Genomic DNA, 25,803 nt, shown 5'->3' with positions numbered 1-25,803 from the left:
TTCTGTGCTCGTGGGGCATTGAAATACTATATGCAAATGGCAAGAAAGGGTGGGCATGCATTCTGCATGTATCTTCTTGATTCACTTGCATGTTCCATGGTCCCAGTGGATGGAGGAAACTCCATGTTTCCAACTACAGAGATGGTGAATGCTGAGATGTGACCAAGGGGCTTCAGTGGCTGTTGTGTCTTTGAAGAAATGAATCAAGTGTGGATCCACGTTTAACCTGTTCATCCGATCTTTTTCCTTCCATCTTTCTCTTACAATGTTTATAATAGACTTGACTTGTGCTGATAATGTGGGATAGAGCATCCTCTTGGTTTCTTGGGACAAAAAAGATTTCTCTGAGGCCTGGTATGGAAAGCCCAAGGCTTGGGTTCAAATGTTGCTCACACATTGTGCAGTCTTGGGCAAGTCAATTCTGAGTCTCGCTTCTTCCTTTTAATATGGGAATTAAACAATTTTTATGTACAGGGCAATCATGAGCATTCACACAAGGGAAATAAACCTGGCACAGAGGAAACACGGTAACTGTTCAAATCCTGGGGACAGACATCTGCTTGGCACACGCCTCGCATCTTCTCCGTCTCCTTTCCCTTGCTGGGCCCTTCTCCCCACTGTGCCCTGCAGACCTGGCCCCTCAGTTGCCCCGGCCTCTACAGAGAAGGGGCTTTGCAGATGTAATCTTCTCGGTAGGGCTGGAGGTGGGCGTGTGTGTGTCTTGATGTGGCAGCGTGCAATGAACTTCATCAACAATTAGGAAAACCTTTATGTAGATCAAAGAAGTGTTGGTGGAAATTATTTGGTGGTTTGAAGACCCACTCCCTACCCTCACGCCCCCTTTGACTCTGCCATTGCTGCCACCTCTGCAAAGCACTGGGCTAGGAGTCAGGTGACCTGCTTCAGCTCTCTCTCTCTCTCTGCAATTCTTGTTTCATGTCTTTGAGCAAGTCATATTGCCTCTGTTTATCCTTTTTTTTTTCCTTACCTGATCACTGGAAATTTCTAAAGTAGAGCTGATAGTGTTGTCAAATTTGAAAAAAAAAAAAATGGAACGCTTCACAAATTTGCGTGTCATCCTTGCACAGGGGCCATGCTAATCTTCTCTGTATCGTTCCAATTTTAGTATATGTGCTGCCAAAGTGAGCAGCATATTGCCTCTTTGAACTTCAGTTTCCTTATCTGTAAAATTTTGGTTAAAGAGTGCTTATTCTACCTACTTGCCAGGGAATTTGGAAGCTATAACACGCTGTTATCAACATAAAACATTATTATTACCATTATCTAACACGTTGTATGATTTCAGTTTAGTGTTTTATCTTGCTCAAGAATGACAGCTCCCTCCCCCATCTTTTAAAAGTGGACTAGAGATACTAAATCCAAAGGAGTGAATTTCTAATTGTAAAATTTCTAGTACTGTGGCCCTAGGATAGTCTTGCTATTTGAGAGTAGGGAGAACTTCCTGGTATCCCTAAAACAAGTGTAATTTCAGCAGTTGAGTATTTTGCTTACATCTCAGGCTGCCTCTGATTCACGCTCCTGAAGGCTCATTTCAGGCCTGTGGGTGGCTTGGAAATTTGTTTTAGAAACAAGGTTTATGTGTCAATTGCACTTCCTCTGTTGTTCTCTCATTGTCTATTTCTGACAATATTTGCATGAAACCAGATATTTGACTTCCAGAACATCTGTTTTTACAATTCGTTTCCCATCTGAATCTACAGTGTTCTGCCTGGGCTGGAAGAGCTTCTCTGCTCAGCGAGATTGGGGATGCGGGCAGCAGGGGGAGGGGAGGCTTGGTGGCGATGTTTACGAATACAAACAAGTTTGCCAGGGGCATCCAGCCTCAGAGGAAGATGTGATGAGTGTGGAAACCTTGGGTAACTAGTGCTGTTTAGCCCAATTTTTCAAATGGGCTGTATTCTTTTAAACATTAGGACTTAAAATGATTTCGCTGTTTTGGTTGGAAATCTTTCTCAAATGTGGGGCTCCTCCTTACCTCCCAAATTGGAGCATGTGGAATTAATTGAGCTCTTCTTGCCTGCTAGGCTTTGGTTTTTGTCCTCTAAATGGAAAACATGGAGTCTGATCCCTAAATGTCAGCACCTGCGCTGTATTATACTGTTTGTGATGCTTTTTGGGTTTACTTAGGTCAAAGAGCTTTATTCTTGTACTAAATCGCCCTAAGGCCCGAGGATGTGAAGGAGTGGCTGAAAAAGGAGGTCTGTGGCTGGTCTAGTGAGATATGGGGTGCTTGACATGAGCTGGGCCACAGACAAGCAGGGGGTCCTGCCTGCATCCCCGGGCTCCCTGGCCTGGTCTAAAATCCTCACAGCTGTAGGAAATCACTGAAAGGTCTTAAGCAGGGGCATGAGTGATCAGATTTGTATCTCCAAAGGTCTCTCAGACTGCAGGTGAAGAACGAAGTGCAGGCGTGCTGAGGAGGTGCGTGAGTACGGGGGTCCAGGCGGGGGACAGGGGTGTGCGAACACCCTTGTGATCTTGCGTCTGCCCTGCTTGCCTCTCGGGATTGTTCTGCGTGCTTTCTCCCTTCTAGCTGCTGCCTGTGTCCTGCCTTGCCGGGTTGTGCTCAGATCCTTAAGTCAGACTTGCCCCTCTATTTTCCCGTAGAAACTCTCTTCTGCTTATTAAGCACTTCTGCTCATCTTGCCTTGAATCTGAGCAATCCTGCATTCCCGCTGGATTATCAATTCCTTGAGGGCTGGGCGCAGTCTCACTTGTCTTTGTGTTTCCTGTAGAAGCCAGCTCAAACATGGGCGTGTGTTAGATTACACATTGTTCTATAAATGTGAAGTGGCATTTGAAAATACAGGAGGCAATGGGTAAATTTGTTGTCGAATAAATGAAAGAATGGATGGATGGTAAATGAATTGGTGGAGTCAGGGAGGGAATTTTTGTGATGTGGTTCTTGATAAGATCCTATAACCAGACCCTCAAGTTAGAATTGTGTGTAAACTTAAATTGCCTAGATGTAAATTCTTTGTATTTTAGTATATTGGATTCAAAAGTTCCATTTTGTGTATTTTAGTATATTGGATTCAAAAGTTCCATTTTTGTGACATTTTGGTTTCCTTCCTGGTTCTTAGCTATGCTCTTGGTGGATGAAACTGTGAGAGAACTGAATGCATCTATTTTGGAGATAGTCGAGGGAGAGTTTGAAAGACACCTGTTATCAGGTTACTCCTGGGACTGCTCTTGCTTGCAGAGTTAAAGAGAGCAGTCACCTACCTGCATGATGTCACTTCAGGGAACTCTGGAGGGACTCCTAATTTCTCCTCAAAATAATCCTTCTGCTGTTACCGAACGCAAGTCCGTGTGCCTGACGCACAGTAAGGCCAAACAATAGGGAAACGTCAGAGTTTGGAGCAGAGATATATTGCAGGGCCCTGCAAGGAGACGGGTGGCTTATGCCTTAGAAACCCCGAACTCCTTGCTCGAAGGCTTTCAGCAAAGCCCTTTTACAGGAAAGGTGAGGGCGAGGCACGGTTGTTTGTTGCATATTTCTTAGTGTTGGATCCTTTGCTCTCGCTGCTGTCCATGCAGATCAGGTCACCATGTTCCTATAAGCCTCCATAAAAATGTTACTCCCTGTTCTGCAACTTTTTATCTAAAGGTGTCATACTCTCGAAAGTCATAGGCTTGAGAATTACACAGGAAAGGGAAGGGGAGGCATTAAATTCTGTCTCCATGTCTGCTTGCTGCTTTTAACATTTTACAAATTACTCCTCATTTTACTTGTTCAAGGTCCCAAGTCTCGACTTTCACCCTCAGAGATCCAGACCCTGGCTAAGAGGAGGGGATCTCTGTGTGGGCCGTTGCCCTGCCAGGGAGCGCTGGTCCAGCACCCAGCCTGTGCCCTCACGCCAGTGCCCAGGCCCAGCTGAAGGGCCAGGTGCCCAGACCCTGCCCACCTGTCATCCCTGAGGGAGCCAGGTGCCCAGGACCCAGCCGGCCCTCAGGCTCCTCAGGCCGCACAAACTGGGGGCTGGGTTCAAGTCCTGCACGCAACCCAGGGTGACTGCTGCCGTGGGAACAAGTGAGATGCTGACCATTGGCTGAGTGGGCCCCATAGGGGCCAAGTGCTACAGAGGAATGGTGCCCCCGCTGCCCCTGGTACACTCCCTTTTCATGGAGGCCTTCTTGAGTGGGGTCTACAGTTTTATAGCCACAGCCTAATGTTCCTGGAAGAGGTCAAACTCTGCCTCAAATGGGTTTCCAACCAAGGTACGAATGACCGTTGGCAAATCTTTTCTTGAGAGAATTGAGGGTCCACGGGGGTGGTGGGGAGAGTGGAAGGGAGAAAGGGGAGGTTGGGGAGTGTGGACAAGCTCTGTGGATTGATCATCGTGTCTGGTTTTCCACTTTACCTGGTGTTTCAGTCAGGATTGTTTAGGTCAGGGATCAGTGAATGTTTTCTGTAAAGGGCAGAACATACATGAGTATTTTAGGCGGTGTGGACCGTTCCGTGTGGGTCACAACTACTCCAGCCCTGCCCTTAGTGTGTGAAAGCAGCCGCAGGCAATACATAAATGAAGTTGGGGGTGGTGAGGGTGACAAGGGGAGCTGTGTTCCAGTAGAACTATTTACAAAAACAGGCTTTTTGTCCTGCCAGCCATGGTTTGTTGACCCTAGTCTAGGTCATTCTTAATTCAAAAGACAAAAGCAAAGCTCATAGCTCATGGATTAACACATAAAAGGATTATTTCTGGCTTATACTAAATGTCTAGTGTAAGTCAAAAGAGTGCTCACGTGGTCATTCAGGGACTCAGAATGACAAAGTGTCCATCTTAACAGAGCTTCTACAGTCACCTTGGCAATGAGAAGACAGATGGTTGAACTGCATCCTGGCTCTTGAAGTTGTTGCTTCAAAGAGACATGTGTCACTTATATTCACTCTTCATTGGGCAATGCAAGTCACATGGTCACATCTAATTTTAAAGGGATAGGGAAGTGCAATCTTAAGGGCACAGAGGAACCCTAACCAGAATTCTGGGCTGGGTGATTTGCACGAATGAGAAGCACACATGGGGAGATCAGAGTTCATAAGGATGCCTCTATTCTCTTCTCACTCCAACAGAAGGGGCAACTGTGGCTTCCTGCCCCTCATTCAGTATCCTCAGGTCAGCGCGTCTCCCAACAGCCTGGCCTGAGTCAGCATTTCCGTACCATTCCCACCACCTACTGGAGGCTTAGGGTGGTGCCTCTACTCACATCTCATCCATGCCAAAGTTCATCTGGCATTTCTGATTACCAGAGCCTGTTAGGATTAGAAGATGAGTTACTCTAGCTGAATGAACTAACCTGTTGAAGATCTTCACTTTCCAGTTTCTTAAAGAAGCCTCCTAACTCAAGTTCTCAAGTTCCAGACTCTGTAGAGGAATTTTTTTGGCTTGGCTGGCCTTTTAGTAGTTTCCAAGAAATAGTCTGAAAAAGAAATTTTTATGTGTATTAATCACATATTAAGCAATGTTTGGGCAACCTTTTATTACCTGGGACTAGACTTCCCGTCCTGGTTCATTTCCTACTGCTTCCCGTACTTCACAGTACACTTCAGCCAAGCCACGCTCTGAAAGGAGCCATGTGCTTACATGTCTTCATGTTATTACCCATGCTGCTCCCCCTGCCTAGAAAGCCAACCCTTGGGTTGATCACCAGACCTAGACCAGTTTTGTTAATAATGTTCCAGATCTTGGGTGGGTAGCGAGTTCGCTAGTCTTCATTGTGTTATTAAAATCGATCAATAACTCCAGTAAAAAACGGCTATCATCAGCCAATGGTGAGAGTGTGTTATGAATTAAAGATTGTGATTCATCCAATTCTGGGAAACTGAGGTCAAATAAATAAATAGATAAAATCCTATTGAGCAGGGGTTGGCAAACTATGGCCTGAGGGTCAAATTTGACCCATCACCTTTTTTTTTTTTTTTTTTTTTTGGTGGTACGCGGGCCTCTCACTGTTGTGGCCTCTCCCGTTGCAGAGCACAGGCTCCAGACGCGCAGGCCCAGCGGCCATGGCTCACGGGCCCAGCCGCTCCACGGCACGTGGGATCCTCCCGGACCGGGGCATGAACCCATGTCCCCTGCATCGTCAGGCGGACTCTCAACCCCTGCGCCACCAGGGAAGCCCCATCACCTTTTTTTGCAAGTAAAGATTTGTTGGAACACAGCTACACTCATTTGTGTATCATTTATGGGGTTTTCACACTGCAATGGCAGGGCTGAGTAGCTGTGATAGAGACTCAATAGCCCATACAGACTAAAATATCTACTTTTTGGACTTCTGCAAAAAATGTTTGCTGTCTTGTGCTGTTGGTATGGTATGGTGAGCACTGGATCCTAGCCGTGGGGTCAGCACAAGAAAACATTGTCACCTGAGTGCATTGGGGTTGAAGAGATATTTCTAGTGAGAAGGGATTATGCAAGAGTTTCCCTAGGAGAGGTCACCTTGAGTTCTGTTTCTGTCTCTGGTGTTTTATTTACTAGTAACAGAATCCCAAATCAAACTGGCTTAAGCAAAACTGAGGGGGTGGGGTGGTGGGTGGAGACAGAGCAACTGGCAAATGTAACCAAAATTCAGAAAAGGCAGGGGTGGAGCTGACCTGAAGCTTGGTTTGTTTCCCGGAGTTGGAGGCACTTAGTCTCTTGCTCACTAGTTTTCCTGTCTGTGTTTCTCTATGGATTGTTTCATTTTCTGTTGCAAATGGACTAAGAGGCAGGGAAAATGCCACTGGGGGGCTCTGAACTTGCATCTCCAGATTTCGGGCTGGAGGAAAATGCTTCCAGCTTCCAATTACAAAAATCACAGGGCAAAGGACATGGAAGCAACCTAAGTGTCCAGCAACAGATAAATGGATAAAGATGTGGCACATATATACAATGGAATATTACTCAGCCATAAAAAGAAACGAAACTGAGTTATTTGTAGTGAGGTGGATGGACCTAGAGTCTGTCATACAGAGTGAAGTAAGTCAGAAAGAGAAAAACAAATCCTGTATGCTAACACATGTATATGGAATCTAAAAAAAAAAATGGTTCTGACCAGCCTAGGGTTAGGATAGGAATAAAGACGCAGATGTAGAGAATGGACTTCATGACACGGGAAGGGGAAGGGGAAGCTGGGACGAAGTGAGACAGTGGCATGGACATATATACACTACCAAATGTAAAATAGATAGCTAGTGGGAAGCAGCCACGTAGCACAGGAAGATCAGCTCCGTGCTTTGTGTCCACCTAGAGGGATAGGGAGGGTGGGAGGGAGATGGGAGAGGGAGGAGATATGGGGATGTATGTATACGTATAGCTGATTCACTTTGTTATACAGGAGAAAGTAACACACCATTGTAAAGCAATTATACTCCAATAAAGATGTTAAAAAAAAATCATAGGGCAAGACTCTAATTGGTGGGGTTGGATTTTATGCCCACCTCTTGGACCAGTCACTGAGGCCAAGCCTGAGAGATACTATGTTTGGCCTGACAGTGCTTATATGCCCACTTTGGTGATGTGAGGAGCAGACGTTTTACCAGAAGACATGACCATTGGGAAAACTGTTGTAAATTGCTTCTCCAGTATGTCTTTTCTACAGCTGGGGGTATTCATGGAATTGACGGGCAGGGGCCAGTGGATCAAGGCATTTCTAGATATACATTGTTTGCAAACAAATGAAGGAATCAGCGATTTGAAACACTATCCATTGGTTCTGAGACTTTTTAAAAGGGAATAATTAGTTGAATTTTAGTAAATTTACAGAGATATGCAAACACCACCACAATGCAATTCTAGAGTATTTCCATCACCCCCAAATATCCCCTTTACCCATTTGTTTCCATCTCCAGCTCTAGGCAACCACAATTCTGATTTCTCTTTCTGGATTTGCCTTCTTTGGACATTCATATTAAGTGGAACCATGCAATGTGTGGTCTTTTGTATCTGGCTTCTCACGTTTAGCATAATGTTTTTGAGATTCATACATGTCATAGCATGTGTCAGTGTTGTTTTTCTTTATTGCTAAAAAATATGCCATCGCATTGATATACTACATTTTGTTCCATCATTTGATGGACATTTGAATTGTTTCCAGGTTATGCTATTGCAAATAATGCTGCTGTGAACACTTGCCTGAAAGTCTTTGTGTGGATAGTTGCTTTTATTTCTTTTGGGTAGATATAAAACCTCTGTGACTTTTTTTTTTTTTTTTTTGTGGTACGCGGGCCTCTCACTGCTGTGGCCTCTCCCGTTGCGGAGCACAGGCTCCGGACGCGCAGGCTCAGCGGCCATGGCTCACGAGCCCAGCCGCTCTGCGGCACGTGGGATCTTCCCAGACCGGGGCACGAACCCGTGTCCCCTGCATCGGCAGGCAGACTCTCAGCCACTGCGCCACCAGGGAAGCCCCCTCTGTGACTTCTTAAATTTCTTTTCTTTTCCTTTTCGTAGTTCTTTTCCATCTAGTAGTTTTTGAAAATATATAGGGTCACTTCCAATTTGTTCTGGTTCATTGGTTTTAAAAAAACTTTCAATTCAATTAGAAAGTTAATATTTGGATTCTCTGTGGGATTTAGCAAATGAGTATATTCATTCTAGTTTCTGATTCATGTTCCACTTTAGTTCCTGTCCCTAATGGCAACTTAAAAGTCTATAGCAGATTCTGTGCTGGAAATAAAGGCAGATTAGTGTACAAGGAGAAAACCCATCGCTATATTAAACTCAAGCTTTGCAGTTAAATTGTTTTCTCTCCTTCATCCTCCAACCCACATCCCCACATCCATCCTTGGGTATAGGATTTTATTCATTTCATAAAATGTCCCACAGTCATCTCTAGAAGGTTGTGGATTACTGCCTTAGAGGCCGCTAGGAGCAGGCTGTCAGTGTGTGTGACACAGTGATTCAAGCTTCCAGAGCATAATTCTGTCTGGCTGCAAGGGCAAGGGTGTCTCCTACAGGAATACAGTTGTACCTCTGGGAAACAAAAGGCAAGGTCAGGACTGGTCCTTTCTTCTCTTTGACCTGTTGCCCTTCAGACATTGATCTTATTTTAATGCAAGCTCCAGCATTTAAGGGTGATTTCCTATACTAGTAAAAATGTATTTACAGGTAAAGGAGAGATGATTGTAAAAATCTCACCTATGTCTGGCAGCTTTCGGTTTTGAACTACAGAGGTATCTGCTATGTATGGCCTATCTTTCAAGTAATTGCATTCCTTTTTGGGTTCTGGGATAACTTAAAATGGAGAGTTGGCAAATGATCTAAGAAATTATATTCGTGTTAACTGAGAGCCAACTGGCAAACTGGTTCATTGTATAACACTGAGAGTCACTCTTTCAGCTAAACTTCCCCACTGTCCTTCTAAATGTCTACCCTGTCCCCTCATATCACCATAATGCAGGACGAGAGGGGAAGGTCAGACAGAGAATTATTGGGAGAGATGGTTTCTTGTGCTTGCTGTAATGACCTTGGCCTTTTGACCTTGGAGTTACCCATCCACCTTCTCCTTGTGAACTCCTGGCATCTCAGTATCTGAGCATAAACACCAAAGAACAGACATCTTGGCTGTGGACGTCTCCTTTTCTAGAACTAATATTTCAGTAGTCAAAAATCCAAGGTTACCCAACATCTGCCTATTGAATAGGGGAGAAGAGGAGATAGCGGTACTAATTCAGTGGTTCTGTTCATTAAATAGGGAAAGGCAAGCTAGGGCATTATAGGATTGCTTAATCCACAGTGCCAGGGAGCAGGGACAATTTATGACCTTGGAGAAGCTGTGATCTGGAAGCCCAGAATCTTCCCCTAATTCTACTAAAGCCATTCTAACTCTACTGTGTTCCACCTCGGCATGTTCCTGTGAGACAGTACACAGAGCACTTTCCAGATTTTATAGAAGACGTTAGTCATGTGAAAGTGACTAAAATCCACGTGACCCAACACTTTGCTTCAACATTCTTTCCTCTTCTCTGAAGAGTGCTTATCCATTATCCCAAATGAAATTTTTATTTTTGTTTCTAAGAGTTGGAGGGGGCAGGTAGCTGGACAAATAGAGCATTTGAATCAATTACAGTCTATTACTAGAGCTTTCCCACCTGGCCCTGGGATCCTGGGAAGAGATAACATTGGTCTATTTGCACGCAGTCCCCTGAGAAAGCCTGCTGTTAGTTTTGACACTGCAAGGAGAGGGTAGTTGAAGTTTTTTATCTTCCTGTTTGTTCTTTTTTTGGCTAGCATCCATTACCCTTCTAGTCACAGCTCACTTGTTTTCCTCTGGGGAACACTCTGCCCGGAGTCTAGGTCCATGTGGTCTTAATGTTGTAAATTAGGCTCCCTGCTCTTAAGTGATCCTAAGACTCAGGTGTGGTCAATAAGAGCTTTTCCCTCCCCTCCTGGATCAAAGTTTAGGAAATGGGCATATGACCTAATTTGGACCAATGAGAATCAGAGTAGAACTTTTGCTTTAACTGTGAAAAAATAGAGGTTCCGATTTTCTGTTGGGTTGGCTGCCAGAATTTTCCAGATTTGTATTCTCACAACTTCATCCTGCCACCACAAGAGTCTGTCCGATAATGGAGCAGAGAAAAACAACGCCGAGAGATGTAAGAAACCTGATCCTGATTCCTTCTCCTCTTTACCATGATTATTATTTTACTTTTTTATTGAAGTATAACATAAGTACAATAGACTGCACTAATCCTAAGAGCCCAGCTCAATATATCCTGACATATTTGGAAATATGTATACATTTGTGTTACCACCACCAGATCACAACGTAGACTATTTCAAGGGCCTGGTTCTCTCATGCCCCTTCCCAGGTAACAACTTGCCAGAGAGGATGAGGAGTCCATACATTCTTAATGGGGTGATACCAACCAAGGGGCTGAGAACTGGTTCTTGGGGGAGGGAGGCAAAAAATCCTTAGCTGTTACAATGGTTTGTGTCCTACCAAAGGGCCACAGTATATAAACAGATATGCAATATACCTGTGATATTAACATTTAATGGGGGAGGTGTTTTAGCAAGAAAATGTCTAAAAAGGCTCCTTGTCACAGGGGTTGGGGAGACAATAAAGGATAAAAAGACTAAGATACACGGCACTAATCTGATTCTATAACTGAATCAGTCTATATTTTGCCTGTTCTTGAACTTCATAAAATGCAACCATACTGTGTGTGGCTGGAGTTTGGACCCATTGATGGCTGGCTTCTTTTGTTCAGCACATATTATTGTGAGCTTCATCTGCGTTGTTGCATGTATCAGCTGTTTGTTCCTTTTTGTCTACTGCCGAATTACTTTGTTGCATAGATATGCTACAATTTGTTGATCTGTTCATCTCTTGAGAGATATTTTGGTTGCTTCTAGTTTTTGGCTACTGTGGTTGCAGCTGCTATAAACACTTTGTATATGCATTTTGATGGGCATATGTTTTCTTTTCTCTTGGGTAAATGCCTAGAAGTGATGGTGCTTGATCACAGAGTAAGCATATGTTAAACTTTACTAGATAGCGCCAGTTTTCCGGAGTGGTAGTACCAGTGTTCTGCAGCAGTATATGAGAGAGTTCCAGTTCCACATCCTCCTAACAGTTGTTATTTTCAGTCTTTTTAATTTGAATCATCCCGGACGGCAAGTATTGGCAAATATCATTGTGGTTTAAATTTGCCTTTCTTTGATGTTGAGCACCATTTCCTAAGTCTTTTGGCCATATGGAGATCCCCTTTTGTGAACTGTTTTTTCATGACTTCTGCCTGTTTTATCTGGATTGCTTGCCTTTTTCTTATTGGATTGTCAGATACATGTATTGAAAATATCTTTTTCCAAAAGCTATGCTTTGCTTTTAATTCTCCTGATGATTACTCCTGATGAATAAAAGTTCTTAGTTTGTTGAGGTCCAATTTTGCTGTGCTTAAGAAATCTTTGCCTATTCCAAGGTGATAAGGAGTTCTTCTGTGTCTTTTCTAGAAGTTCTGTGCATTTTGCTTTTCCACTTAGGCCTATTCTTGAATTAATATTTATGTATGACATAAATAAGGATTACGGTTAAAGTGGTTTTTTCCATTTGAATATCTAATTGCTCAAATGCTATCCATTACCAAAAAACCCAACCATTCCCCCATTAAATGAAGTTATGTCTCTATTATAAATCAAGTGACTATATGTGGTCTGTTTCTGGATTGTCTATTTTGTTACATTGGTCCATTTGTCTAACTGAAATAATAGCATGTTAATGTAAGGGCATTTTAAGAAGTCTTGCAGTTAGGGTAAGTCCTCCAAATTTATTCTTCTTCAAAACTATTTAGGTTATTTTAGACTTCATGCATTTTAATATAAATTTTATAATAAGCTTGTCAATTTCCACAAAAACTTGAGATTTTGATTGGAATTAAATCTATAGATGTATTAGGAAGAACTGACATCTCAAAAATGCTGATTCTCACAGTTCATGAAAATGGTATATTTTCTCTGTTTATTTAAGTTTTTAATTTCTCTTGGCAATGTTTCACTGCTTTCAGTGTAGAAAATTAAGCACATTTCTTTATTCTTAGACATCTGGTATTTTAAAATGCTACTGTAAATGGTATTTATTTTTAAGATTTTAGTTCCCAAATTTCTCTTGTTAATGTATAGCTATTGATTTTGGTATATTGACCTCACTCATGAAACATTGCTAAATTTACTTATAAATTCTAATGATGTGTTTGCAGATTCTGTGGGAACTTTTACATATCCAATTATATCATTGGCATAAAATGATACTTATATTTCTTTCCTTCCAATTTTATACTTTTAATGTTTTTTGTTGCTTTCTTGCACTACCTAGAATTTCTAATACAATCCTGAATACACGGGGTGATAGCATATATCCTTATCTTGCTTCTGATATCAGGGGGAATTTAAAACTATTTCATCCTTAAATATGATATTAGGTAAAACATTTTAACTTTGAGAGATAATTTACAAACAATAAACCGCATCCATTTGAAGTATACAATTCAATGGGTTTAACCATTGTGAAACCACCTCTATAATAAAAAAAATGACCATTTCCGTCACCTCCAAAAATTTGTTGGTAGGCAGAATTCTAAGAATGATCTCCAGCGGAGCTCATCCTAGTAAAAATCCCCTCCCCTTTGAGTGTGGATGGAACCTGTGAATATTATGAGATGTCATTCCCATGACTATATATGTTATATGGCAAAAGGGAGACCATTCAACTTGGCCTAACTTAAAAAGCAGAGCATTTTCTCTGTCTGGGAGAAGCAGAGAGATTTAAAGCATGAGAAGGACTTGACCTGCCTTTGCTAGTTTAAAGATGGAGGAGCCACATGAGAAGGTAGTTTTATGAAGCTTAAAGTGACCTCTGACTAACAGCCAGCAAGGAATCAGGGACTTCATTCCTACAAACACAAGAACATTCCAACAACCTGAATAAGCTTGGAAGCAGATTCTTCCACAGGACTTCCAGAGAAAAGCCCAACTCCGCCTTGATTTTGGCTTTATGAAACCCTCAGCAGAGAACCCAGTTGAGCCTGCTTAGACTTCTGACCTAAAGAACAATGGTGAGATATTAAAAGAGTGTTGTTTTAAGCTGCTGTGTCTTGTGGTAACTTAGTAGGTAGCAGTAAAAATCGAAAACACATTTTGATACCTGGAAGTGGGTGCTACCATAACAAATACCTAAAATGTGGAGTCAGGCAGATGTTGGAAGAATTTTAAGGAGCATAATAGAAAAAGCCTAGATGACCTTGAGAAGGCTTCTAGTAGAAATATTACATAGTAACAGGTATTGAGAGTGAAACATGTTATTGGAAACTAGAGGAAGGGAAATCCTGCTATGTAGTGGCAGAGAGCTTTGCAGAATTGTCTCCCACTGTTAGGTGGAAAGCAAAGCTTAAAATCACGAACTTAGACATTTAGCTGAGATTTCCCAGCAAAATGTTGAAGAAACAGTCTAATTTCTTCTTGCAGCTTCTAGAAAAATGTGAGAAGAGAGATATAAATTGAGTGAAGAACTGTTAACAAAAAGGAACAAGACTTGATAATTGGGAAATTGTCAGGTGGCAAAATGTGATACAGTGTAAAAATGGCTGCTGAAAGCATGGCATAGAGAAAAGGCTGAGGATGTAGTTATTCAAACTTTTGCTGAAACCTCAGAAAGATCAAAAGATCAGAGTATTCAGCTACACAAAAGACCCTTCCAAGAGATTATACATCTTCTAAATCAAACCAGAAGACTTCTAGGACACTTAAAAACATTGTTCCTCCACCATTTGAGTAGAAGCCAAAGGAGAAATTCTACCTGTGAATGACAGCTTTAGCTGTGAAGTTGTGGAACTATGGAGTTTCATCCTGCCTGGGGACCTGTGAGTGTGATGAGATTTCACTCCTGGGAATGTGTTATGTTATATGGAACAATTTACCTTAAAATAAGGAGATTATCCAGGTGAGCCTAATTTAATCACAGGATCCCTTAAAAGCAGAGAGGTTTCTCTGGCTGGTGGTAGAAGAAGAAGGCAGAGGAGAAGTCAGAAAGATTCAAAGCATGAGGACTCGATGCTCTTGCTGGCTTTGAAGATGTAAAGGGGCCATATGAGAAGAAATGAGGGCAGCCTTTAGGACATGAGTGGTTCCTACCTAACAGCCAGAAAGAAAATGGGGACCTCATTCCTACAGCCACAAAGAACTGGATTCTTCCAACAACCTGAATGCACTTGGAGGCACATACTTCTTCCTGCCTGCCCCCTGCACTCTGCACACACATATGACCTGCAGGTAAGAGGCCAGTCTGGCTGATACCTTGATTTTGGTCTTGTGAGACCTGGAAAAAACAACCAGTCAAATCCACCTGGACTTATGATCCTCCAAATTGTGAGAGAAAATTTTCACTGCTAATATTGTGGTGTTTGTTACACAGCAAAAGAAAACTAATAAAGCTAGTCTTTTAAATTTTAGCCATTCTCGTGAGTATATAGTGGTATCATTTTTGACTTTATTTTTAATTTCCCTAATGATTAATGATGTCAAGCATCTCTTCATATGCTTATTCTCTATCTGTATATTTTCTTTGGTGAAATAACTGTTCAAATCGTTTGCTTATTTTTTAATTGGATAGTTTGTTTTCTTATCCAGTTGTAAGTGTTCTTTATATATTTCTGGATATAAGTCCTCTGAGAGATATATGTGTTGTGTTTTCTGTGGGTCGCCATTCTGCCTTCTTAATGTTATTTTTTCAAATAGCAAAATTTTACAAATTTTAATAAAGTTCAATTTATCAATTTTGTTTTTTAAGGTTCATGGTTTTTCTGTCTTGCTAAGAAATATTTTCCAGTCCCCCAAGTTTGCAAATATTTTCTCCTTTGTCTTCTTCTAGGAGTTTTATAATTTACTTTTTCTATGTATGGTGTCATGTGAGGGACAATATTCATTTTTTTCCCATTTAGGCAGCTACTTGTTCCAGCACCATTTGTTAAAAGGTTTTTCTTTTGTCCATTGAATTTCCTTGGTATCTTTGATGAAAATCAATTGACCATATATGTATGGGTCTATTTCTTGACTCTATTGAGTTCTGTTTGTGCATACATACACACATTTATATTTAATTTTGCAAATACCACATTGTCTTGATTACTGTAATGTTACAGAAAGTCTTAAAATTAGGTAGTGAAAGACCTCCAATTTTGTTCTTTAAAAAAATTGCTTTGGTTATTTTAGGACAACATCTTACCAATTTCTACAAGAAAACCTGTTAGAATATTGATTGGGATTGCATTGAATTTATAGGTCAACTTGGGAATACTTGACATCTTTATAGCATTGTCATTCAACTCATGAATATGATATATACCTCTCCATTTATTTAGATCTTTAATTTCTCTCCAAATTTTTTCTTTTTTAGTTTTCAGTGTATAGGTTTTGTACAATGTTTGTTAAATGTATTTTGTATTTTAAAATGTCTATGGTTTATGGAATAGTTTTTCTTAATGTCACTTAATGATCATTCATTGCTACATATAGAAAGATTACAAAGATATTTTGTATGACACTGATCTTGCTAAAGTCACTTATTAGTCCTAGTAACTTTTTTGAAAATTCCTTAGAATTTCTAAAAATAATCATGCAATCTGCAAATAAAGAAAATTTTACTTCTTCCTTTTCAGTCTATGCCTTTAAACTCTTTTTCCGGCCTCATACTTGCTATGATAACCATGCCAGTGTTGAAAGAAGTAGACACCCTGCCATTTTCTTGATCTTAGACAAAATAATTTAGTCTTTTTACACTAACTACAAGTGTTTTTGTTTGTTTGCTGTCTCTTGTTTTGTTCTTGTTTTTGGTAGATGCTGATTACTCATTTGGAAAATTCCTTTCAATTCTTAGTTGACTGAGAGTTTTATCAGGAATGGCTATTGAATTTTGTCAAATGCTTTCGCTTCATTGGTTGAGGTTATCTATTTTTTTGATCTGATAGCATGTTGAATTCTATCAATTGCTTTTTGAATGTTAAATCAATGTTGTATTCATGAGATAAATCGCACCTAGTCATGATATATTATCCTATTAATATATTGCTATATTCAAATTGCTAAAATTCCGTTTAAGGTTTTGGCATCTATGTTTGTGAGGGATATTGGTCTCTAGTTTTATTTTCTTACAATGTCTTTATCTGGTTTGCTGTCATTGTTATGCTGGCCTCATGAAATGAGGTACAAGTATTCCCTCCTATTTTGTGGAAGAATTCTTATTGAGTTGATTTCGTTTCTTCTTTAGAGGTTTGGTAGAATCCTCCATAATGTCAACTGGGACTGGTGTTTTCTTTGTTAGAAAGGTTTAAACTACACATTCCATTTCTTTAAAAGACATGGGACTATTTATGCCTTCCATTTCTTCTTGAGTGAGTTTTCTAGTTTCTATCTTCCTTTTTCCCATGATAAATTTGGCCAGACGTTTATCAATTTTACTGATATTTTTTGGTTTCATTAAGTTTCTCTATTGTTTTTCTATTTTCAATTTTATTTAATCTGTAACCTTGTCTTTATTATTTTTCTTCTTCTGATTTATTAGAATTTAATTTGTTCTTCTTTTTCTAGTTTCCTAAGGTGGAATCTTAGATTATTGACTTGAGACTTTTTAACATAAGCGTTAAATGCTATGTTTAACGCTTTTAAACATAAGCATTAATGCTCTGTTTCCCTTTAAGCACTGCGTGAGCTGTATTCTGTAAGTTTTGATATATTATGTTTTCACTTTCACTCAATTAAAAATATTTCCTAATTTTCCTTGTGATTTCTTCTTTGACCCGTAAGTTAAAAAGAAGCATATTGTTTAATTGTCAATGATTTAGGGGTTTTCCAGGTATCTTTTTGCTATTGATTTCTAGTTTAATTTTTTAATGATTAGTGAACATAGAGAATATTTTGTATGATTCAGTTTTCCTTATATGCTTTTTTATGGCGCACATTATTATCTACCTAAGTGAATGTTTCTTGAACACTTGAAAATAATGTGTATTCTGCTGCAGCTGGATGGAGTATAATTGTATACTATATAATATTCTATATATTATATATAGAATATATATTCTATATTCTATATATTATATTATATATAGAATATATATTCTATATTCTATATATTCTATATATATATATATATATATATACTATATAATATTCTATAATTATAAGTTAGGTCAAACTGGTTGGTAGTGTTTGTTCAAGTTTTCTATGTGCTTACAGATTTTTTGTTTTCTTGACCTATCAGTTCCTAAGACAGGAGTGTTAAAGTCTCTAAGAACAGTTGTGGATTTATATATTTATCCTTTTTATTCTATAAGTTTTGCTTCTTGTATGTTAAAGTTCTGATGTTAGATACATACACTTTTACAATTGTTACAGCTTCTTGATTAATTGAATTCTTTATCATTATGAAATGATCTTTATCTCTGGTAATATTTTTTTTGTTGTGAAGTTTACTTTTCTGTTATTAATAAAGCTACTCTGAATGCTTTCCCACTAAGTCTAGCCCCACAAATTCCCAGATACCTATAAATCTTATTTTCAAAAATAACTTCATGTGTAAATTATTACTTCGGTATTGATCCTCAAATAAATCAAAACAAATTCAAAAGGAAAATCTAGGAAGAGGGGAGGACACTCTTGTCTAATAATTTTAGACACAAACACCAATTCATACTAAGCCCATGAATAAATGTGAGAAATAGACAAACTTTTGGCAATAGTACACCGAAAAGCTTCTCTTTATCTCTAATAATGTAAAGGGAGATCAGCCTACTGATATGTTTCATATTAAATTTGAATTTGTCTGTAATGACAAATTTGTCTATAATGACCATCACTTTCTGTGTGCATCAGCATTCCCTCCATGGCTTTTATTATACACCACACTCCAGTGATTTGAGATGTGGCATTTTGCCAGTAAATTGGCCAAGATCCTAAATCATACAATACCTGTGATTTTTGGTCTATGAAAACTCAGCAACCCACAAAGACCTGGTATATTCCACTGGACAGCAATGAGCTAGGATGAGTTAAGCAGTGTGGCGATTGCTCTATTTCTATAGATGACTAGTTATGAAGCTTGACTTAAGAATGGCTTTGCTTGTTTCTTCTGATTGTTTCCTGATGTGGGTGGTGAAGCTGGAGCTGGCTGGAGTGGATGTGGGGTGGATGGGATCAGGTATTGGGTTAAATAGCCGTATTCATCAATGTGAAGGTGTTATTGGCTATAACGGATGGTTCTGCAGTAGATGTTACATAGCCTTACTACTGCTGTTTTCCAAGCATCAACTTTTTATGGACAATTGCGGTTCTTATCTATCTGCTACTGACTCAGGCAGTGGGAAAACTTGTATCAAGTTGGTTGGAGTACCTCTTTAGTTCCTCTCCTAATCCTCTCCATTCTTCAGAACCCACCTCTATTTTCTGAGATGCCTCTCCTGACTACTTTAGTCTTCATCAGTCTCAGATGTTCTCTGACATTATTGGACATTCCATAATTCAGCATCAATTATGCATGACCTTCTGCACTGTAGTTTTGAGCACTTGCTCCCACAAATATAACAAGAGCTAATTGATTGTTGAGATCAACTCCTACAAGTAAAAGTACCCATAATTTCTGTTGAATGAGTGAATGAGTCAAAATTTGGGATGTTGGGTTTGGGGAGAATTTTGTGTTTTTGCTATATATGAGAAACTGTCTGCAATATTTGGTTTCTGTATCAGTATATACCAAGTGAAATTTCTTATAATTATAGTATAACATCACCAAGACATTACCAAGTCTCAGAATCTGAAAACTTAATACAATGATTTCAAATCTGGCTCATCATCAAAATCACCTGTGTAACTTTGTAAACAGTTAAATATCCATGATCAGAGACTCTATTCAATACGTTTGAGAGGGAACCTTGAGACTGAATTTTCAAAAGTGCCCAGATAGTACTGTTGATCAGCCAAGCTTGGGAACCTCCAACTGCTGGCTAGTCCTGTGATCAGAGCCTAGCCAAGGTGAGCTGCACTGTTGCGTCAGCAGACATTGTACTCCTTTGAAGGAAAGCAGCAGTGTGGACATGACCCAGTTGCCCCTGTTGGTGGTCGCACAGCTAAGGATGCAGAATTTGTTTACGTTACAAATTTTATCTACATGGTTGATTCTACGAGGGATCAGTGCTAGGCTTCATTTCATGTTCCAAGGCTTTGTGGCTCTTGATGTAAGAATAAAGGAAGAAAAATTCCAATAAAAATGTCTAATAAAAAAAGACAACCAAGCAAAAACTTTTAAAAATATTTTTTTCATGAATGTATATAAGACGAGAGAGTAATCATTTATATGTGCTATCTAGGACAGGTAAAAAAAAAAAAAGTAGGCATTGGTATTTTTGAAAGGACATTGTTTTGTAGCCCTTTGTTAATTACCCATGTGAATTCAGGCTTCAATCTTAAGAAGGGTTGGTGGCCCTCATCTAACTTTAGCCCCAGGCACTGGTACCTGAGTTGAAGGAGAGCTGGCAGTTCTCACTGGATGAGCTGTGCTGAAAAGATTCTTCCTGCATTGTTTCAATTCCTCCAGCTTCCTCAATCAACTGAAGCCATCCTTCTGGGCTGCAGGGGAATGGCTAATCTGATGCCCCAATCAGATGAAGAGTTTCAGTATCATTGGCATCTGCCCCTTGTGAACTCTGGCGAATAATAACCCTTTGAGCTGGCCCCGAAAGATAGGTGAACACTGCCTCGAAGGGCAGATCTGCAGGGTTGTCGTAAGGGATGTTTTTCTTTGTGGCATTGGCATTGTACTCCTCACAGCATCATAGAGTACGTAGCTCCACTTGGAACTACATCAAAACAGTGTTCTTCAGAGTCCTATGGAACACAAGTCCTACCTACTTTTTTCAGCTAAAAAGATCAGGATCTGTGAGAGGATAACCCCCAGGTGAATGCCCCTGTGACTGTGTTACGTACAACATTCTAATTCCAGAATTTAGCACAAGGCTTGGTTAGAGTAGCAGCTCAATGCACTAGACCAGTGATTCTCAATCAGGGATGTTCTGCTCCCCGGAGGACTTTGGCAAAATCTGGGGACCTTTCTGGTTGTCACAGCCGAGGAGTGGAGGAGGAGAGTGCTACTGGCATCCAGTAGGGAGAGGCAGGGATGCAGCTAAACATCTTACAATGGTCTTCACAAACCTGGGTGTGCTGCACATACCTGTCAGAGTGGTGCATTCCCTCCAATGCCTTTGGTGGATGCTGTTACAAAATGGATGTGCTGGTTTTCATGGTGCAGCTAGGAATAATTAGGGAGTCAAACCTGCCCCAACAAACTACTGGCCACCTGGAAAAGGCCTCACAGGGGAGGCCTGTACAGCAGGAGCTCAGGGGCAGGGGGGCTGGGCTGGCTCTAGGAGTGTCTCAGGGGTGGGGCCACTCTGTGACAGAGGCATCCATGCACGTAGGGCAGTTTTTCAGAAACTTTGCTCATCTTTTAATTTCTTCTTTGGTAAGCTAACTGGCCTCTACTAATATCTCAGATTTCTCACTGCTCTGGTTCTCTGAAGATCAAAGATATAAAAAATTAAGAGAGAAAGAAGCACCTGACAAATTTGGACACGTATCAGACCTTGCTCACATATACTTCATTGATTTATAAAAATGGCAAATGTCCATTATATATAAGATTCAAGCAATGCTGACAAGTGAAAAAAGGCTACAAAACTCCTCAGATACCACCACCCAGAAGTAACCAGTGAGCATTATTACGGATGTCTGCCTTCTGATTCTGTGTGGGCAGAGGGATGTGAGCGAGAGAGAGACAGAATGTTACAGAAAGAAGGGTAATGAGATGGATGGATGGGGACAGAGGAGCAAAGGAACTTGCTGTAGGTGACGCAGCTGGCTCTGATTCTGGTCGCCACGGGATCCAATCCAGTGTTAAAAGCTAATTTAGAAAAAGTAAAATCATGATGACGCTCATTCAGATATAAAATAAACATGTGTTAAAGATCATATTTAACTCATCACTAATAAGGAAACTGGTAAGATGTTGTAAGTGGTTCAAAGAAAAATCCAAAGAACAGACACATTGATAGATCAGGAAAGTGGGTGTAGGGAGGAGTGGGACTTGTCCCTCTACCAGAAAAACCTCTGATTGCACGTCTATAGAAAAAAACTTTTTGCATTGATTGATGTTATGCACAACTTACAGAGTTGTAAAATTGCTCAGAGGCAATGAAAGACTAGAACCAGATAATCCTGAGGGTATGAGGCAAACAATGCATGAGTTTCCTTTGGAGACATCCAGTCATCTATTCTGCTTATTCTAAATTTCCTTATACGCAGATGTTCTTACTTTAAGACCCAGATGTCTTCTGAGGTTTCTATTTCTTACTCTTGCCAAAAGGAAAAGGAGTTTCTGAGCACTGCAGGCACAGCTTCAAGAGTCAGAAAGAGCTAAAAGATCTTTGTGCATTTATACTTTTTATCCTTTATTTTTAAAAATCATATGCTTTATTTGAATAAATGAAAAAATCCAAAAATATGTAAATAAAGTATAATAATTTCTGCACTCCTCACCTCATACCTCCCATAGCCACTGCCTCTGGAGGTAACTAATACAATTTATTATATATTCATTTATATTATATATTCATTATGTTTCACAATAACACATAAACATTTAGACACATGTAGGAATTTTGGTTGTGAAAGGTTACACAAGTGGAAACATACTATATGTAAATATAACTGTATCAAGCTTCTCTCCTTTAAAATAATACATTGAGGCTATCTCAGATACACAGATACTGAGCGAATGCATTCATGTAAATAGCTGTAGGACATGCTGTGACATGGATGCCAGTCTCCCAGGCTCTGATTCCTGGAACTGAGTGAGGAAGAAATGCAGACGGTTGTGGAATAGGAGAGAAGTTGTCCTTGCAATGAGCACGGTGGGGAGTGGGGAAGGAGCCAGGCTTGGGCCAGGATGGAGGCATAGTCACTCTCCAATCATGCTGGTGTTTCACAGTCAGTCAGGGTGTGAGTGGAGAGCACCATTCATTCATTTTAAAGAAAATAATTATTTCCTTAGTAACAAAAGCCAAATAATTTTCAAAGAAAATTGATATATTTACTGTTGGGAAAAGCAGTTTCCCTACCCCACCTTCTAAGAAATACTGAAAATCTATCACAGCAATCTTAGGACATTGGAGGAGTGCTTGCTACTAGCAGATTAAACATTCCTATTCTATGAAATAATGTCATTTGCAGCATCATGGATGGACCTAGATATTATCATACAAAGTGAAATAAGTCAGAAGGGGAAAGACCAATACCATATGATATCACTTATATGTAGAATCTAAAATATGACACAAATGAACTTATCTATGAAACAGAAACAGACAGACATAGAGAACAGACTTGTGGTTGCCAAGGGGGAGGGGAGGTGGGGGATGGATGGGTTGGCAGTTTGCGGTTAGTAGATGCAAACTATTATATATAGGATGGATAAACAACAAGGTCCTACTGTATAGCACAGGGAACTATATTCAATATCCTATGATAAACCATAATGGAAAAGAATATGAAAAAGAATGTGTATATATATGTATAACTGAATCATTTTGTTTTACAGCAGAAATTAACACAACATTGTAAATCAACTATACTTCAAATTTAAAAAAATCATTCCTATTCTATAGAAAACCCCAACATTAAAAAAATAAAACAGAAAGTTGTTTGTGTGTTAAAAATTAGTGATCAGAAAGAAACTCCTCATTACTAATACAAATTTATGTTATCTGGAGCCAAGAAAAAAATGTTTGGTGATTGAGTGGGAAAGAAAAGGAGTGTAAAAAAACCATTTCTGAAAGGGCATGCTATGAGATTTACTTGTACAAGACTGCTTCCTAACTAGAAGGAGGCAAACCCTTAAAGCATTGTGAGCTTGTTAACCTGGAGGACACGGAAACCAAGAGCCCTGAGAGGAGGGAAGGTCAGCAAGGAGGGCCTTAGGCCAAAGGGCAACTGAACTGCCTTTCCTACCTGTCCCCAGGCCTCAGACCAGCAGTTTTAAAATGCCAACTCCTTTATACTATCAGGGGTACACTCTGTCCACACTGGCCTTTTGTTCCAAAATCAACACTTTTTTTTTTTTTTTTTTTTTTTTTTGCGGTACGTGTGCCTCCCACCGTTACGGCCCCTCCCGCTGCGGAGCACAGGCTCCGGACGCGGAGGCCCAGCGGCCACGGCTCACCGGCCCAGCCGCTCCGCGGCGTGTGGGATCCTCCCGGACCGGGGTACGAACCCGTGTCTCCCGCATCGGCAGGCCGACTCTCAACCACTGCGCCACCAGGGAAGCCCCGATAAGCTTCTTAAAGGTAGAAACCATCTCGTTGAAGACAAAGAGCATAAAAATAGAAATAATATACAAGGCAGCATGTAAAGAATTTTTAATAGCGAAGTCTTAACACTTCTTGAAAAGTTTGGAGGTTTTCAGCTGAGAGGAATTCTGAGAGGCAGAGAAAAGTGTTTCTTACGCGGCAGGAGCTAAATACACGTGTGAGGTTTAGAAGGAGAGACTCCTTTGAAACTGGGCTCTCAGAAAGGTGTCAGTGAGGCAGTAAGGTGTCATAGGAATGAAAATAGCAGTAACTATGACCGTGGTAGGAAGGACAGTAAAAGGGACTTGTGTTTATTAACCACATCATTTCATTAGATGATGAAACTAGATATTTTGATTATTCCCATTTTAGAGATGAGAAAAACAGAGGCTTAAATCAATTTAGGGAACAAGTGAGACTGTGGTAGAGTGACTAGAAACTACAGGCTTAGCCCCCAGGAACACACCTGTAACACACCTGTAATTGAGAAAGTTACTATTACTCATTGCAATGGTGGGAGAACACACGCTATGGGGAACCGTGGGGTATCTCAATAAGGGGTGTTAGAACTATTGCTGGATTTGGGATTTAGATGGGTAAAATTGGGGAGTGAGTAAGGAAGTGGATTCTCTCTTGATTGAGCAATTCTGTGATCAATTAATAAATCTTAGCTAGAAGGAGGGCAGACCAGAGAGGATAAAGTTATAATTGGTACGAAAGTAGCAGCCATTCATTCAGCCGAGGGGAGGAGGGGTGTTTGATATTTTGTTTGTGTAGTGACATCTGAGTGGATGTTCTGTGAGACCGTGGCCAGGAGGAAAACATGATTTTGCTCTAAGCATCAGCATTCCTAATATCATTAAGGCTCAGCTATGAGTTGCCAGATGTTGGGGGCTGCCTTTTCCTTTGCAACACGTGATTAGTTCTGGCAAGGGGCTGAGCCAGTTGACTTCACTTTCATTGTCTGTAAACTAGAGCTGTGAGAATTAAGTGTCACACAGACAAAGGACCCGACACCTAGCCCACAGAAGGCTCTCCATCACTGGGTTATTTCTGGGGGCAGAAGACCAGAGATGGTGAGAGGATTGATGGGATTTCCCATCACTCAGGAGATGGGGGAAGGGCATCTGATTGTGCCATGGCAGGAGTACTGGCAGGGTTGTGGGGACAATGTAGTTTCCCTTGAAATTCCCATGAATTGGCTAGACTCACCTTTCAGCTTCTTTTGGCCCTTAGGAGCTCTGTTCAGTCAGGGTCATTTTTTTTTTTTTTTTTTTCCAGAAAAAGGCAAAGACATCCTCACAATTTCCCCAGCAACATTTCCCTTTGTTATTCTGGGCATAGAGAGAACAGCATCAGCCTCTGGAGAAAAACTGTTTTACAAGAAAAGGTGCTTTTGTTTTTTTCTTTCCATTGCAGATATTGGTGAAATAAAGCTGAGCTCATCATTTAATCTTTTCCTTTTATATAGTTATAGACATTTGTTTCTTAGGATCGTAGAAAGCCCTGATGCAGCAAAAATGTTTGCTGCATAATTAATTTCCAGAACATCAGGTGATGACTGAAGCTCAGCTATAGTTACAAGGAAATAATTTTTTTTCAAACCTGAAGATAAGAAGTAGAAATAGCTGTTCAGTTTTAAAGTGGATCTTATATGTTTCTAATGAGTAAACTAATAAACAGCACTGGTATATGATTTGTTTGGACATTTCTAGTTAACAGTGAGCCCATGGTATGGAATATCTTCCAAGTGACTCTCAGGTAGGTGGGGAAAGGTCTCCTTCTGCTGTTTAAGGGTGGGCACATTTCATTAGAGCTGCTGTCATGGTGTCAGGGAAAATAGGGCATTTTGCCCTTTGAAAGGCAATTGCTATTCTTACAAATGATATCATTAAAGGAAATGACAGTGTTTAGCA

General features: G+C 40.3%; 1 non-coding gene across 1 annotated transcript; it reads right to left on the bottom strand.

Annotated features, from left to right (window-relative positions):
- Positions 1 to 1,043: 1,043 nt before the first annotated feature.
- On the bottom strand, positions 1,044 to 1,150 carry LOC115844984 (U6 spliceosomal RNA). The gene has a single exon (XR_004036282.1). It is a non-coding gene; the product is annotated as a U6 spliceosomal RNA (small nuclear RNA).
- Positions 1,151 to 25,803: the final 24,653 nt, after the last annotated feature.

Source organism: Globicephala melas, chromosome 16 (genome assembly GCF_963455315.2).
Source record: "Globicephala melas chromosome 16, mGloMel1.2, whole genome shotgun sequence".
In the NCBI taxonomy this organism is placed as follows: Eukaryota; Metazoa; Chordata; class Mammalia; order Artiodactyla; family Delphinidae; genus Globicephala; species Globicephala melas.
The sequence above is the reverse complement of the archived record's forward strand: the minus strand, read 5'-3'. Positions and strand labels throughout refer to the sequence as shown.